Source organism: Sorex fumeus, unplaced genomic scaffold, assembly GCF_029834395.1.
Source record: "Sorex fumeus unplaced genomic scaffold, SorFum_2.1 ptg000037l, whole genome shotgun sequence".
Classification (NCBI taxonomy): Eukaryota; Metazoa; Chordata; class Mammalia; order Eulipotyphla; family Soricidae; genus Sorex; species Sorex fumeus.
In genome coordinates this window covers 35,848,511-35,864,218 of record NW_026606094.1, presented here as the reverse complement: position 1 = coordinate 35,864,218, position 15,708 = coordinate 35,848,511, and positions in this window count along the sequence as shown.

The following is a 15,708-nucleotide window of genomic DNA, read 5'->3' as shown; positions in this document are numbered from 1 at the left end:
AGAGGTCACTGACCTATCCTAAGGTCAGAGGGAACAGTTTATCAAGGGTAGCTCTGTTCTACATTTGCTTATTATCTTTATGGGAAGAGTGGTTGGCCTTGGCATGCCTTTTCTATGGCAGTGGCTGAAACATAAGAGAAAGAAATGAAAACACATATCTCTCCCTCTTACTCTCACTCTACTCTCCCTCACTACATTAAGAGCCTGGAATTGAACCCAGGTTTCACACCTGCAAGGCAAGTGTTGTACTACTGAGCTGCATTTCCAGTTCAAAAACAATCCTTGGGTCGAGGCTAGACACTGGAAACTGACTTTTCCTTTGACCAGACACAATTGTGACCAAACTGATAGGCGATGAATAGAACCGCGATCAGTATCCTTTGTGGGAAGATCAGCAGTCATGCAGAAAGGAGCACAGAGATAAGAGGGAGAAGGAATTTGAGCCAGAAATGCACATTGTCCAATTTTAAGAAATTAATTTTTTTAAAAAAATATTTGAGCTCCAAATTAAAATACTAACCTATGTTCTTAACCATTGATTATGGGATGCAATGAAATTTTCTGATTTCTTCTTCTCAATTGATGAAGGTGATGGCATAGCCTTCTTGGATTCTCGTCAGGTGTTTTCTTCCTGTGAAATGATATAGCTCATGTTCTTTAAGAACCTCTTGTGTTTCTCTCTGGGTTCAATTTTCAGCACTAAAACCTTTCAGTGAGTGAGTCATTAAACTAGTCACCACTATATCCACCCACTCAACCTCATGCCACAGCTTCCAAATCTGCGGCTGCTGGGTCACATAAGAACGAAAATTCTAGAATCCAGAATTCCTATTCAATGGCTGCCAAAAAATCAAGCCTCTAACTTAAATTTTAATACGTGCATTTGAGACTAATTGTAAGGAAAAAAAAAACAGTCTGATTGCTGGGGAACACGATCCTAAGGTGACTATTACTCATTCACAGTAAGTTAAGAGGAAATTGGAGGAGGGAATCCTAGCCCAGGAATATGCCTGAAGATAGAAACCCGGAAATGTCTAAAGCAGCTGAGGAGGTGAACATATTTTGTCTAAAAAGATAAGGCAGCTGAACAGAGAGTGAGAAGACATGAGCCAAATTTACACACACAAATAGGGAAATAATCTCTGAATATCCAATTTGGGAAGAAGTGAGAGAGATAATAGTGCTCTGAGTGACTAGTGATGAGAGAACAAAGAGGTTAGTGATGCCTGAGAGATAGATCAGTAATGCTCAAAGGTGTCCTAGAAGAGTTCACTGGCGTTAAGAGAGAGGTGTTTTTCAGACCAGATTACGGAGAGAGTTCAGGTTTTGGTAAAGTTTCAGATATCAAAGATTTATGTTTGGTTGCTCTGCTTTTCAGAATACTTTAAAAACTCCATCAGGGGATAGTCTTTGAAGTAACCAAGGGAGGTATTTATCAAGAAGAGGCCCGTTAGCAGGGGGGCTTCGAGAAAATGCTTTCTAAAAGACAGATGACTGTTTTTGTCTCTAAATGGAACCTAAAACAATTTTAGCCAAAGTCTTTAAAATAACATTTATCTGCTGGCAAAGTAAAAAAAACCCTAAATGAACTGTGTATCTCTCCAATTACAAACTTGCAAAATACTGTTTTTCAGTTTTTGTGAGAGATAAGGGTTTTCTTAATTAAAGTAATGAAAAAAATTGTTATTAATAATTGTTTGTATTTTATATTCTTATAGAAGTTAAGAGTATGTCTAAATAGTTAATGGCTAAATACCTGATCTGATTTCTTTTGAAATGTTTGTAATTATTTAAAATTTACTTAAAATGTACACATTTTAAAATATAAAGTGTAGAAATTATAGATGATTAGATATCCTGGGCACCATTAAGTTTTTAATAGTATTCAAATTCTTCTTTCTCTAAATTTTTATTTGTCTACCTTCCCCATATTATTTATAAGGATACAATTATTTAAAACATATTACACAGTATCTAGTAATAACTTTACTTGCTAACACAAGTTATATACTTTATTCTATAACAGAGTTCTGAAAGAGCAATGCACAAAAGGAAAATAATATAACTCGTTGTCAATAATTGCTTATGTGATCTGAAATGATTTTTCAGTAAAAATTTAAAAAGGAAATTATATATGCATACAACATATAAGTATATTTATATGTGTACATATACTTATGCATTTTATATGTGTGTATAATAGGAACTATATGCAATATGAATAATACACTAATATGTGGGTGTATACAAGTACATTTATCCATATTTATCCATATATATGTACATATATACATGTATTAGGGGATATATAAGGTGGATATTGTGATGACAGGTTTAACACATATAAATAATATAGTGATAGCAAGGGGTAGGGCATTTGCCTTGCAAGCCGCCAGCCCGGTTGAGCCGGGTTCATTTCCTCCACCCCTCTCGGAGAGCCCGGCAAGCTACCGAGAATATTTCGCCTGCACGGCAAAGCCTGGCAAGCTACCCTTGATGTATTCGATATGCCAAATACAGTAACAACAAGTCTCACAATGGAGATGTTACTGGGCCCGCAAATCAATGAACAATGGGATGATAGTGACAGTGACAGTAATATATATATATATATATATATCAATAGATCTGCATATATATAAATACCTATGCACATATATAAATCACATATATATGTATATGTGTGTGTGTACTTTTGTAACTAACTAGCTAGCTACCTACACACATATAGACCTTTATCTTTACCTACCATAGCCATCTATCTGCTTAGATAGCATAAACTATAGCTGAGGTTACCATGGAGAACCCTGAGGTCCAGGAAGCTGTATCTTTGCTGAAAGATCCCAGTTTGTGGAAATCACCTTGAAAGTCCCACATCTCTTTGCATATGTAATTTCCCCTACTAATTTACAAATGATTTGTTTATTATAAAAGTAATTGTGAGTTGAAACTAAAATAGTGCATAGTAAAAACTTAGAAGGGCAAGTGCTTGAGTTGCTAATTGTAGTGAAAAATTTAAAAAAAAGACTTGTTGGATAGACCATAGGCAAATTAGGAATGCAAACCCTTAATTAATCATAGTTAACTATAAGCTATAATTCATAAATTACTTCCATAGTTTTGCATAATTTATTTTAGGGATAATAGTTAAGCTGCATACATCTGAAGGAAACCCTAAACATTAATGGTACAATGCATAGATATATATGTCGACATGTTCAGAATTGCTAATGAGTTCTGGAACCATATAATACTTTGCATTGCATTCTCCATTCTGCAATGCAAAGGTAAAGTGAATAAATGCTAATCATATTTGTTGTCTCATTAATCTTCATGCATTTTAAAATACAACCAATTTACATCAGATTATGCTTTTACTCAAAACTTGTAGTGTTTTCCTTTGCCTACAGAGTAAGTAACCAACTAAACCCATATGTTTACCATTCTAGTTTTTCAAGAATCTGGCCACAGACTGCTTTTTGGAGATTGTCTTCTCCTTATATCTACTGAGGTTTTTGTTTGTTTGTTTGCTTTTGTTAGACAAACAAACCTATTCAGTCCAGTCACAATTCCACACACAGGCAAAAATCTTATGATTTTTGTATTTCTCTATCCCATCTGGGATGACTTCCCATTTTGACCAAAGGATATACTCTCCGTAGCCTTCAAACATATATAGCCGTTACCTGACTCCATTTGAGTCCATGATCATTCTACCATCATCTTAAAAAAGTAATATATGTATTGCTAATATTTTTAGTGGGTAATCATTGATTTAATAACTGATAATGAGTTCTAATGTTATTTTCTACTGGTAAAAGTAGAATTGTTTGACTAATATGAAAATTAGAAAATGACTCAACAGTATATTGCAATTTTTTATAGTCAGTGAAGTATTCTAGAAATTACTGATGCCTTTTTATTCAAGGAAAATAAAAAGCAACATAAAATGACTAGTAAACTATTCTGTTATATATCCAGGAAGGAAATATGTTTTGTTGCCACAAGTTCCTTTTCATATCCTCAGTATAACAGGAATTCAAGAAAGAGTTCTTGTCCTTAAAATATTAACATATAACTCTATAGCTTTTATATACAATCTTAATGTGTTATTTATAATTGACTTTCTATTTCTCCTTCTTCCATCCACTAGCAATTAACTCTTTCCAGAACTAGACTCATTGTTTCCACATTTACTCTGTGCCTTAATGTACATCTCCATAAGCAGTCACAGCAATAATTGTAAAATATCAATATGGTCATTAATTTCTCCAAATACTCCATTGGAACGGTATTTAATTTCATATGTACCTTATTGTTGTTTTTGCAATGGCTAGGCATCTCATATATGTTGGAGGCACGGGGATCACAAATGACAGTGCCATTGGGATTGCTCTGGGCATATGCAAGAGATTGAATTTGAGGCATCATGTCTATAAGTCAGGTGCTGTACATTGACTGAAGTATTCTTTAAAATAAAATCCAAGCTTCTTCCTCTGTCATTATGTTTTGACCAATTACCTTTGACTCCTCCTCCCACTGTTCATACTGCCTAAACATGGAGCCTCTTGGCTTCTCCTTTGAGGTGACAAAGAATATTCCATCACAGATGTCAGCATTGCTCAACGCTCACCTCAACCCTCACTTCTCATCATGAAACACTGGATCATTAAAGAAATCTTCCATGACCAGTTGACAGCAAATATATTCCCATCAATCAATAGCCTCTCCTGCTACTTACTTTATCACTAAGGCCCTTATTGCTACCTGACATTATGTAGTACTTTTATTTGATCATTTGTTACTTAAAAGAATTTGTTAAAAGTAATTTATTACTTAAAAATGTGACACGTTTGTGAGTATAGAGTCTGTTTCATACAACATTTCATATACACCACTTAGATTACCATCTGGAAACTATTAGTTAAGACTAAAATAATTTAACTAATATTTTCAAATAACTATATTGGAGTATACATGCTGTCCTTTCATGTCTGCAGAGTAATGGTTTTTAATATCCTATTTCTTTAAAAGTTTGCCTGATCTAAAATTCTAAATATTAGCCATGTGTTTCATTTTCAATTTATAGTTTTTAGTAAATTGCATAAATTCTGATTTGCCAGAGTCCTTTTGTTAAAGAGTAATAACTACTAATTGACTTTGTTCTTGTCACTTAGTGTCCTAAATCTAACGAACAAAGAAATTTAAATATTGAAAATCCACTGAACACTATTATTAGTTCCTAGGCATGGGTAAAAATATTTGTTCAAATTGGTTTAAAAGTAAGATGACAATGCACATTTGATAAATGTCCCTTAGAAATAAGTCCAAACAGCATATATTAAAACTCACTTTTAAAATGTTCTAGACACACCAAACTTGTAAAATATCTGTAAAAACTTGCAATGTCAACTTGTAATATCAATTTAGGTTTTTCTTGGCCTCCATATATAGGATCATGCATTTTATTTATTTCCATGGGGATGCAGTTTTGGCAAAGGATTGTTATATTCAGTGAGAACAACTACAATTAAATTTAAAGGAGATAGATTGACAATATACTCTAGTGATATCTTCAGTTTCAGGGATGATTATATATTTGAAATAAATAGAAATGAATACTACATCATCTAGATAAAATTCAGTCATTGTATATACATAGGTATACCTGTTATAGATGCAAAGTTAATATCTGTATATAAGATTAATATATGGATTATGTAATAATCAGTAGAGGTTAATGTAAAACAAATGAGTTAATCATGAATAAAAATGAATACTCTACCTAAATGTTAAACAATTTCTAAAAATCATTATATTTGACACATATTTTCAATAGCAGGTATTTTCTTTTTTTTTTAATTTTTATTAGTGAGACACCATGAGGTACAGTTGTAGACTGACAAATTTTTGTGCTCGGGTTTTAATTATACAATGATCAAATGCCCATCTCTCCACCAGTGCCCATTTCCCACCACCACGGATCTCAGTATTCCTCCCACCCTCAATCCCACCCTACCTCTGTGGCAGAGCATTCTCTTTTGTTCTTTCTCTCCTATTGGGTGTTGTGGTTTGCAAAAGAGGCAATGGGTGGCAGTCATGCTTGCTGTATAGTCTACTTTCAGCATGCTTCTCCAATCCTGGGAGGATCCTTCCAAGACCCTTTATTTGGTGCTCCCTTCTCTATCTGAGCTCCCTTTTCCCCTAGCATATGTGGCTGGCTTCCAAGCCATGGAGTAAAATTCCTGGTACTAATCTCGGCCATTCTTGGGTATTAGTTTCCTATTTATTACTTTATGTTCCCCAGATGAATGCAATCTTTCTATGTCTATCCCTTTCTTTCTGAGTCATTTCGCTTAACATGATATTTTCCATGTAGTACCACTTGTATGTAAATTTCATGACTTCTTCTTTTCTAACCACTACATAGTACTCCATTTGTAAATGTACCAAAGTTTCTTTAACCAGTCATCTGTTCTCTGGCACTCAGGTTTTTTCCAGATTCTGGCTATTTTAAAGAGTGTTGCAATGAACAAACAAGTGCAGATGTTACTTTGACTATACTTTTTTGCCTCTCTGGGATAAATTCCCAGGAGTGGTATTGCTGGGTCAAATGGGAGCTCAATTTCTAATTTTTTGAGAATCGTCCATACTGTTTTCCAAAAGGGCTGAACCAGTCGGCATTCCCACAAGCAGTGAAGGAGGGTCCCTTTCTCACCACATCAGTGCCAGCACTGGTTGCTTTTGTTCTTGTGGATGTGGGCCAGTCTCTGTGGTGGGAAATGATATCTCACTGTTGTTTTGATCTGCATCTCCCTGATGATTAATGATGTGAAGCATTTTCTCATGTGCCTTTTAGCCATTCGAATTTCTTTTTTGAGAAAGTTTCTATTCATTTCATCGCCCCATTTTTTGATGGGGTTGGATGTTTTCTTCTTGTGGAGTTCAACCAGTACTTTGTATACCTTTGATATCAACCCCTTGTTGGATGTGTATTTGGTGAATATTCTTTCCCATTCTGTAGGCTGTCTTTGTATTTTGGTCACTGATCCTTTTGAGGTGCAGAAGCTTCTTAGTTTAAGATAGTCCCATTTGTCTATCTCTGTTTTCACTTGCTTGGCCAGTGGCTTGACATCTTTGAAGATAGCATTAGCTTCAATGTCATGGAGGGTTTTGCCAACTTTTTCTTCAATGTACCTTACGGATTCTGGTCTGATGTTGAGGTCTTTAATCCATTTTGATCTTACTTTTGTAGATGGTGTTAGGCAGAGGTCTGATCCCACTTTTTTAATAGCAGGTATTTTCTAATACTGTTTTTTCATGTCCCTAAGATTGAATATAGTATTTTGAGAAGTACAAAAAAAATTCCAAATATAATTTATGGAGTTTTATTTTGAAATAAGAATTTGAAAGTATGTTGTAACTTAGACAGTGAAGCTAACAGAAAAAGAGGACATAAAACTAATCAACCCACCTAAAATTTTGGCCTATTGATGTTATATATAAGTGATCACTAAAAATAATAAAAATTGTTCCCATATCCACTTCCATGTCAGTTTTTTGGCCCAGACCATAGATTGTAAAGTGTTTGGACCTCCTAACTTCTCAATATTGAAATTCCAGGCATGGCACACAAAATTAGATGGTATAGTAACATAGAAGCCAATTAAACTCAACTAACAAAAATGATAACACAGAGACTCAAGTGGCAACAAATAGCTTAATAAATTCCTAGAATTTATTAAGAATTTAACAACTCTACGATCAGCTATAACAATTTTTACATAAACATTAATTTTATACTTATTGATTTAAATATTGGAGCTTTGTTATCTAATGAACTTCAGCTCCAGAAGTGTATCAACAATTGCAGCTTTTATACAATTAATAAAATATTTTAAAACTGCTCTGGTTATAAAGTAAACTTTATCTTCATATTTCTTCTCTACAATGATAGTAATATGAATTTAATCTTAGGCCATCTATGAAGATAATTTTGTTGTTGTTTTATTTGGAGGGGGGGTATGGGAAACTCCAGCAGTGCTCAGGGCTTACTCTTGATTCTGAACTCATATTGCTCTTGGTGGGAATTGGAGTACCACATGTGGTCCCAAGGTTTGAACCTGGGTTGATCACATGTGAGGCAGATTCTTTTTCCACTATATTATACCTCTGTTCTCAGAAGATAAAGATTTAATGTTATAAGTGAATTTAGACCTATGTCAACTCTACTGAGTTGCAAAAATGTATCCAGAGCTTGAAAAACTAGGGCTTGTTAGTCAGAAATTCATTGTTTTGGTGAATAAGATTCACAACATGTTCCTGATTAATAAAATGATATATTGTTTAAATTACAAAAGAGTTAAGAATATAGTTTAAATATTATAGATTAGTATCAATAGTTAAACTAATTTTTTTGTGCCTATTTCTTCATAACCCCAATAGAATTTTATTGACCTTTCTTTCATATTTTATGAACTACAAGTTTCTGGCCACCCTCGATATTGTACCAGTTCTATTTGTTTGTTTTGGGGTCACATCCTGCGGTGTTGAGGGTTATTCTCAGTTTGGTGCCGAACAAACTGATTGAACTCAGGTCTTCCACATGCAAAGCATGTGCTCTAGCATATTGAACTATCTATTTGGCATGCCTCTACCTTAGTTATGTTTTCACTTATGGGACTTTCCAGAGAGTATTTTTTAATATTACTTATTCATGGAATTTGCTACTTCGAAGTTTCAATATTTAAAAAACTAAGATTAGAGATTTCTTAACATTGACAAGATAGAAGCTTTGGGATATTTTAGGAATATTTTATGGCTCTCAATGATTTATTTTATCTTTTCAACTAATCTTTGTCTTCCATGGTTGAATTTCAGCATATATTTTTGACATAATTTCTACCTGGTGTATACTCATAATTAGAAATCTCTTACTTTAGAATATACAGAATGGGGCATTATTTGTTTTATGTTTTTTTTATTTTTCCTTTCTTAAATTGTTTGTCACCCCACACACCTTATCAAATGCTTGAATCAAAATCTTTACTTAAAGTCAATCTTCTCTTAATAGAAATAGCTGTTGGATAGTCAGGGTAGACATCATTTTTCTGCAACATCTGTAGCAAATCTGTTCTTTGAATTCCTAGAAAAATTATTGGCAAAACTATTATTTGGCAAATTATAAGAAGTTGTGTCTTATTTAGGCACAAACCTACACTGCTTAATATATTTTTAGGATAAAAAATGCATATTTTTTAGGATAATTAAATGCATAAATGCAAATTCTCTAAGCTAGTTTGGAAAGATTACAAGTCTGGTATAGGAACACTTCTTTAAAGAGTTGTAAATAAATTAAAACAAACCAAGTAACACTTAACAGACTCTTTATATGAAAAAATTAAATAATTAGATTAAATTTTAATGTCTATTTATTATGGAATAACTCCATAATTGATCATTTCACTTAGCTTGTCAATAACAGATGCTTCTTACTCACTCTATTCCAATTTTCAGAGGTGTGTTTGTTATAAATTCCTTAATATATCCTTTGCAGATGTGTCTGAACAGACATAAATATAGCAGTGTTTATTCATTTGCAGATGTATGTTATGATATTATTTTTAAGACATTCGACAATTTGCTTAAATTCTCAGGTTCTTGATTTGTTCTGAAAGTAAACATATAATGAGATGAGGCTACCTTATATGTTGTTAATTGTTTTCTGTAAATAAGTCAGTCATATGTAAATTGTTTAGAACATCAGCATGCTTGGCACAAGCTGTCAGTAAGTTTCTGCCTTTGTTAAATTAGAAAGCAATGGAATTTATGCATACCAACTAAATAAATTATAATTACAATTTTATATGGTTACTTTTGAATAATAATGTACCTGCTAGTATATCTTTCCCTCTAAAAGCCTGGAAAATGATATGTATCTACACTAAATAGAAAATCCTTTTCCAACTTATTCATCAGTGAAATCACTCTTGGCTGAAAAAAATTGTACCTTAGAATGCTCGTCTCTTATGAGAGAAATAGTATGTTCATGTTTTATGCTTCAATTGGACATGAAACTTTATTGTAACATAGATTTATATTAAGGTAAAGGCCCTCCCATTGTTCATCGATTTGCTCGAGCAGGCCCAATAACGTCTCCATTGGAGATTTTGTTGTTACTGTGTTTGGCATATCGAATACATCACGGGTGGCTTGCCAGGCTCTGCCGTGTGGGCGAGATACTCTCAGTAGCTTGCCAGGCTCTCCGAGAGGGGTGGAGGAATCGAACTCGGGTCGGCCATGTTGGCTGTGTGCAAGGCAAACGCCCTACCACTGTGCTATAAGGTAAAGTGAGAATTGCACAGCAAGGATACGGTTTTCTGTGATTTGATTAGAAACTTTATAGAAAATAGAGCGATTTACTTTAGTTACCAAATATTTGTTATAGTTTCAGACTTTACTTTCATGCAACTTACTACAGGTTAAACTGTTTTATTTGTTGCCTACGTTTCCCACAAATTGTTGGCATTATAACATCATCATTAAAACATGATATGTTTTTGCTTTACTGTTTTTCATGGGCCTACTCTAACTCTGTGCACCTACTGTCTTTTCAGTAAAATGCTATGTTGGAAATATTCACTGTTGAACACAACATATAATATGAGTGATTGATAAAAATTTGATAAAACTTAACTGATAAAATCACCAGTTAAGAGTAAAGTCTGTTACACAAATAGTGGTAAGGAACCTGGATATTCTTATTTATAACTGTTTGGGGTTTTGTTTTCTTATTTTTTTTTTAATTTTTTTTTTATTTATTGAATCACCTTGGGAAAGGTTACAAAGCTTTCAGGTTTAGGTCTCAGTCATGCAAATATCAAACACATTTCCCTTTACCAATACTTTTTTTTTTTACCATGAGGAACCCCAATAAAACCCCACCCCCCACCCCTCCCAGTCCCTGTGGGGCAGATGAATTCTAGTTAACACTCTATCTGCTTTGATTAGATTCATTGTTTCAATAAAAGATTCACCACTATAATTTAGAGTTTACCCCCCCCCCCAAATCAGACATGCTGAAAAAGCATTGTGACGTGATTTGCTTTCTACAGCTGGGTTCAAGAATTAAATGTTGGTTTTGGATTTCTGCTATTTTACTTATTGACCCTGGAAGTATTTCTACTGAAAGTCAGATAGTTAAGAAATTGGTTTCTGTGCTCTGGAGTCGTGGCCGTGCTGGAGAGCCGCTAGTGGGGGGCAACTGGTGGCCTCGGTAGGGCGTGAAAGGCGGAACGAAACGCCCCCTTCCCATGAGGTTTTAGTCGCCCCCCCACTCCCCCGGCTCATACCTGCTGTCCACAAGGCTCCCATGCGGCCGCCATCTTTCTTTCCAGAGAGGAGAAGGCGAGTGTTGCTCCAGGCTTACTCCAGGTTCTGCTCTCAGGGATCACTTCTCTCGGTGCTTGAGAATCAAATGGAATACCAGGATTCTTACCCAGGTCAGTTGTGAATAAGACAAGCATCCTATCCCCTGTATTATCACCTCAACCCTGAAACTTTGATATTTTTAAAAGAACCTTTGAGAAAACTTCAAAGTAAGATTTTAAAAGCAATAGAAAACATTTATATGTCCTTGTTGGTAAATATAAGTAATTTAGTCAATCTGAGGTAACTTTAATTCCATTGAATTCTAGTAGTTATTTTTTCATAAACAGTTTTAATTAGGCAAAAGTAAATTTAATATAATAATGAAATAAGAAAATCTCTATCTTATTCAATAGAAAATATTTATCTCATTCAATAGAAAAGTTATCTTTATCATATTCAATAGAAAATACATACGCTAAGTTCATGTTATAAATCAGAGAAGTTCTGCTTCTTGCCCTGCGGAGACCATGAGTTGCTCCCCATAAGCACCTCTCTGGCTCGACTATGGCCTCAGAGGCACACAGACTGAATTCGGAACCCAGAAGCTCCTGGCAGAAATGTGAATGGACTATACATTAAGCTACAGTGCTGTGCCCCCCTGGGAAGGACAGGGTGTCTGTCTCTTCCGCCATCCCCCCCCAACCCCCAGCAGCATGGTGGCTGCCTCCTCAGAGTTTATTGGACAGCCAGGTATGAGCAGGCAGTGATGGGACAACTGCGGCCTCATGGGATGGGGGGTGGAACGGGCACAACCTTCTTGCCCTGCTGAGACCATGAGTTGCCCCCACAAGCATCTCTGCGGCACAGCCATGGACCCAGAGCCACATAAACCAATCTCGGAACTATTCAGCTTTTGGTAGAAATCCCTCCAGACTTAATTAGTAAAATATCAGAAATATGATGTCACATGGTAGCGGCCATGCACATCATATGGTCTTCATAACCAGCAATAGAAAAAAAATTATTTCACAATGCCTTTTCAGCAGGTTTGATTGTTAGGGGAAAATTCCAAATAATAATGGTGCATCTTTTTTTCATATAATGAATGTAATCAAAGTAGAGAGAGAGTTAAGTGGAAATCATACGCCTCACAAGCACAGGGAGGGGTGGCATTGAGGGTATATTGGGGTTTTTGGTGGTGGAAAATATGCACTGGTGAAGGGATGGGTGTTTGATCATTATATGACCGAGACTTAAACCTGAAAGCTTTGTAACTGTTCTCATGGTGATTCAATAAATAAATTAAAAATAAATAAATCAGAGAAGTTCTGTCCAGTCAATTCTTTCAAATTGTTTATGAATATCTTAGTGAAATATTTTCTAACCTTGAATTTGAGATTCAATGTGAAATATTTTCTAATCATGAATTTGAGAATCAATGTTATAATCTTGTTTCACACTTAAAAATATGCTGAAGATGTAAATTTGCTTAAGAATAATTTCATAGTAATATTGAAGTAGTTTCAAAGGTAAGAACACTAGTAAAAAAAGAACATTAGTACCCTAATGAAAGTGTGGTTACCCAATACAAATTAGCACATAAATGAAGAAATAACAATAATATAGTATAAAGCATTGCTGTTTGGGTTAGATTTATTTTTTTCAAAATTGAGAAGCGAGTTTGGGGAGTAGTCCTTGGATATTAAAAATTATATGAATGCCAGAGTTACCACTTAAGAGCTCTTTGACTTGGAGCAAGTTATTTAAGTTCTTCTCTCAATTATAAAGCCAAACATAAATATAATTAGTGCAAAGAACACAAATCATATTCTCTTTAATTAGATGATTGTGAGTAATAGAGTACACAACAGTAAAAGAATAAATAAAAAATTAAAAAGATGTAACACTTTTCTAGCTTCCTATTTCAAGATGTGTAGGATTCCCTTTCAAATTAAGTGCTTTACTAAATTTTTTGAGACATGTTTACTCCAACACACATGCTAAAGCAACTCTATCTTAGATGTTCTTTATTTTCACTTACATCTTTGGGAAAACAAACACGCCTGGTTTATTTGTCTCTAGAGGAATAAACCATCTTATCTTTCTCTCTCTCTCTTCTCTATTTTCACTCCCTCTCTCCCTCCCTCTCCCTGTCTTTCTTTTTTTCTCTCTTTCTCTCTCTCCTTCTCTCCTCCCCCTCCTCTCCCTCCTCTCCTCATTATTATTATACCATTATTCAACATATTATAGTCCCTTTGTAGAGTCAAAATTAAATGGTAATGGTAAAGCAGAGAACAAATGTTTTACATTGAGAGTACTGTTAATTCACAACGCAGGTTGATCAAAAACTAGACATTCTGTGTTTTTTTATTTTTATTTTTTCCTACTCTCATTCATGTGGATAAAAGAATGAAAACAATTCTATACTTCCAGTGCTTTCCTCCTTGTTCCAGTCTTTCTGTTTTCCCTCACCTTCTCCCTTTTTCTCTCTTTGAGGCCTGTGTCTTCATGGCCTGCTTCACCTAATTTACTCAGAATTCACCAATTTGAATTTTAAAGTTACTCTTGAATTTTTAAGTCTCCTTTAGATATTTTTCCTTTGATCCATAATTGTTACACATACACAAAAAAAAAAAATCAAAACTTAGTAATGAAAGGGGCTGGAGCGATAGCACAGCGGGTAGGGCGTGTAATGAAAGAAAATTTGTGCTGGCTTTCTGAAAAGAGAATAAACATTTAGTTTCTTAATGGAATACACAAAATAGAGACTGAGTGATAAAATCTGTAGTTCCTTATGACACAACAAGATAGACATGTTATGGCTAACATAATTGAATGTTAAAAAGCAGATGATTAAACAATGGGAAATAGAATAAATAAATACAGTGTATTAAAAAATAAAAGTGCAATGGATTGATAAACTAAATTGAGCAGATAATATTATAAATAGTTATAACACCATTTTTATTATAAAATAATTATACATTTATGTATATATCTTATCTTTAGCTTGGGTTAATGCACATACTCAAATTTAAATACTTTTAGGGAATATGTAGATGATTATATTAAAAGTATAATTAGTTTTAGGAAGTCGTTTTTTGTTTGTTTATTTTTTTGTGGGAGGGCGTCACACCCAGCAATACACACAGGAATTACCTGATTTTCAAAAGACATTAAAAATAATGCTTAATGGGGCTAGAATAAAGTATGGAGATGAAGATGCTTGCCTTACACATGGTCAACTCACATTCAATCCCTGTTATCACCTATAGTCTCCTGAGCACAGAACCAGGAATAAGCCCTGGCTTCAGCAGGGATGTTGTAAACACACAACATAGACACGCATGTACATATGTTCTCTCTCCCTCTCTCTCTCTAAATGAATATATATAATATATTCATAATTAATTTGAATTATGAATATTTAATTAACAACATTACATATTTGGTTAAAATAATTTAAAAAATGATTTAAATAGCATATTCATATATTTTTAGATTTCCTTAACAGATGGGATTTCATCTCTGTTTCAAATAAATGATAAAAACTGTAGCTTTAAATCATTACTATTGTGATTATTGTTTTGCTTTTGGGGTCACACGCACAGGTGTTGAGTGCATACTCTTGGCTCTGTGCTCAAGGATCACTCCTGGCAGGCTGAGTCCGGGGAATCAAACCCCAGTTGACAACATGCAAGGCAAATACCCTAACTTCTGTACTATCACTTTGGTCACCCAAATCAAATTTTTAAAGTAACTATTTTTTTGATCTCTCAGAACCCCTAAAAAATTCCTTTGGGACATGGATGTGTTTTCCAAACATTCATAGCAAAAGATTAAGATTTCAACTATCTCCTTGGCTATCATGCAATTTTAGTCCATTGAACTCTTTTCTTTCAGAATTCATATTTTTCTCACTTAATGAATCAGTGCTTTGTTGATTAGAAGTAGGTGTAGAGTAGCTGTTCCCCGAATTGTTCATTTCCTTTATCATTGATGGAGACAATTTTTAATAAGGTGTGTCAGGAATTTGTCAGATGATGTGACTTTGCTGAAAGAGAATTTCACCAGATGTCCATTGACTGACCCCCTCATTGCCACTTTGTTTGGTTTCTTAGACAGCTTGGTGATCAGTGTCAGGACATGTCATTCATTTCCTTCCTCTGGTTGCTTACTCAGTAGTACACTCCCATATTTTTAGTTTGTGTCTTTACCATTTTATTCTTAACCAATTGATCTAAGCATGTTTTTCCCAGTGGATTAATGAGTGAATACCATGCTTTTATGTAGGTGTGAGGGTGGGGGGTGGAGGACAGTACTGGTTTTTACTGAATA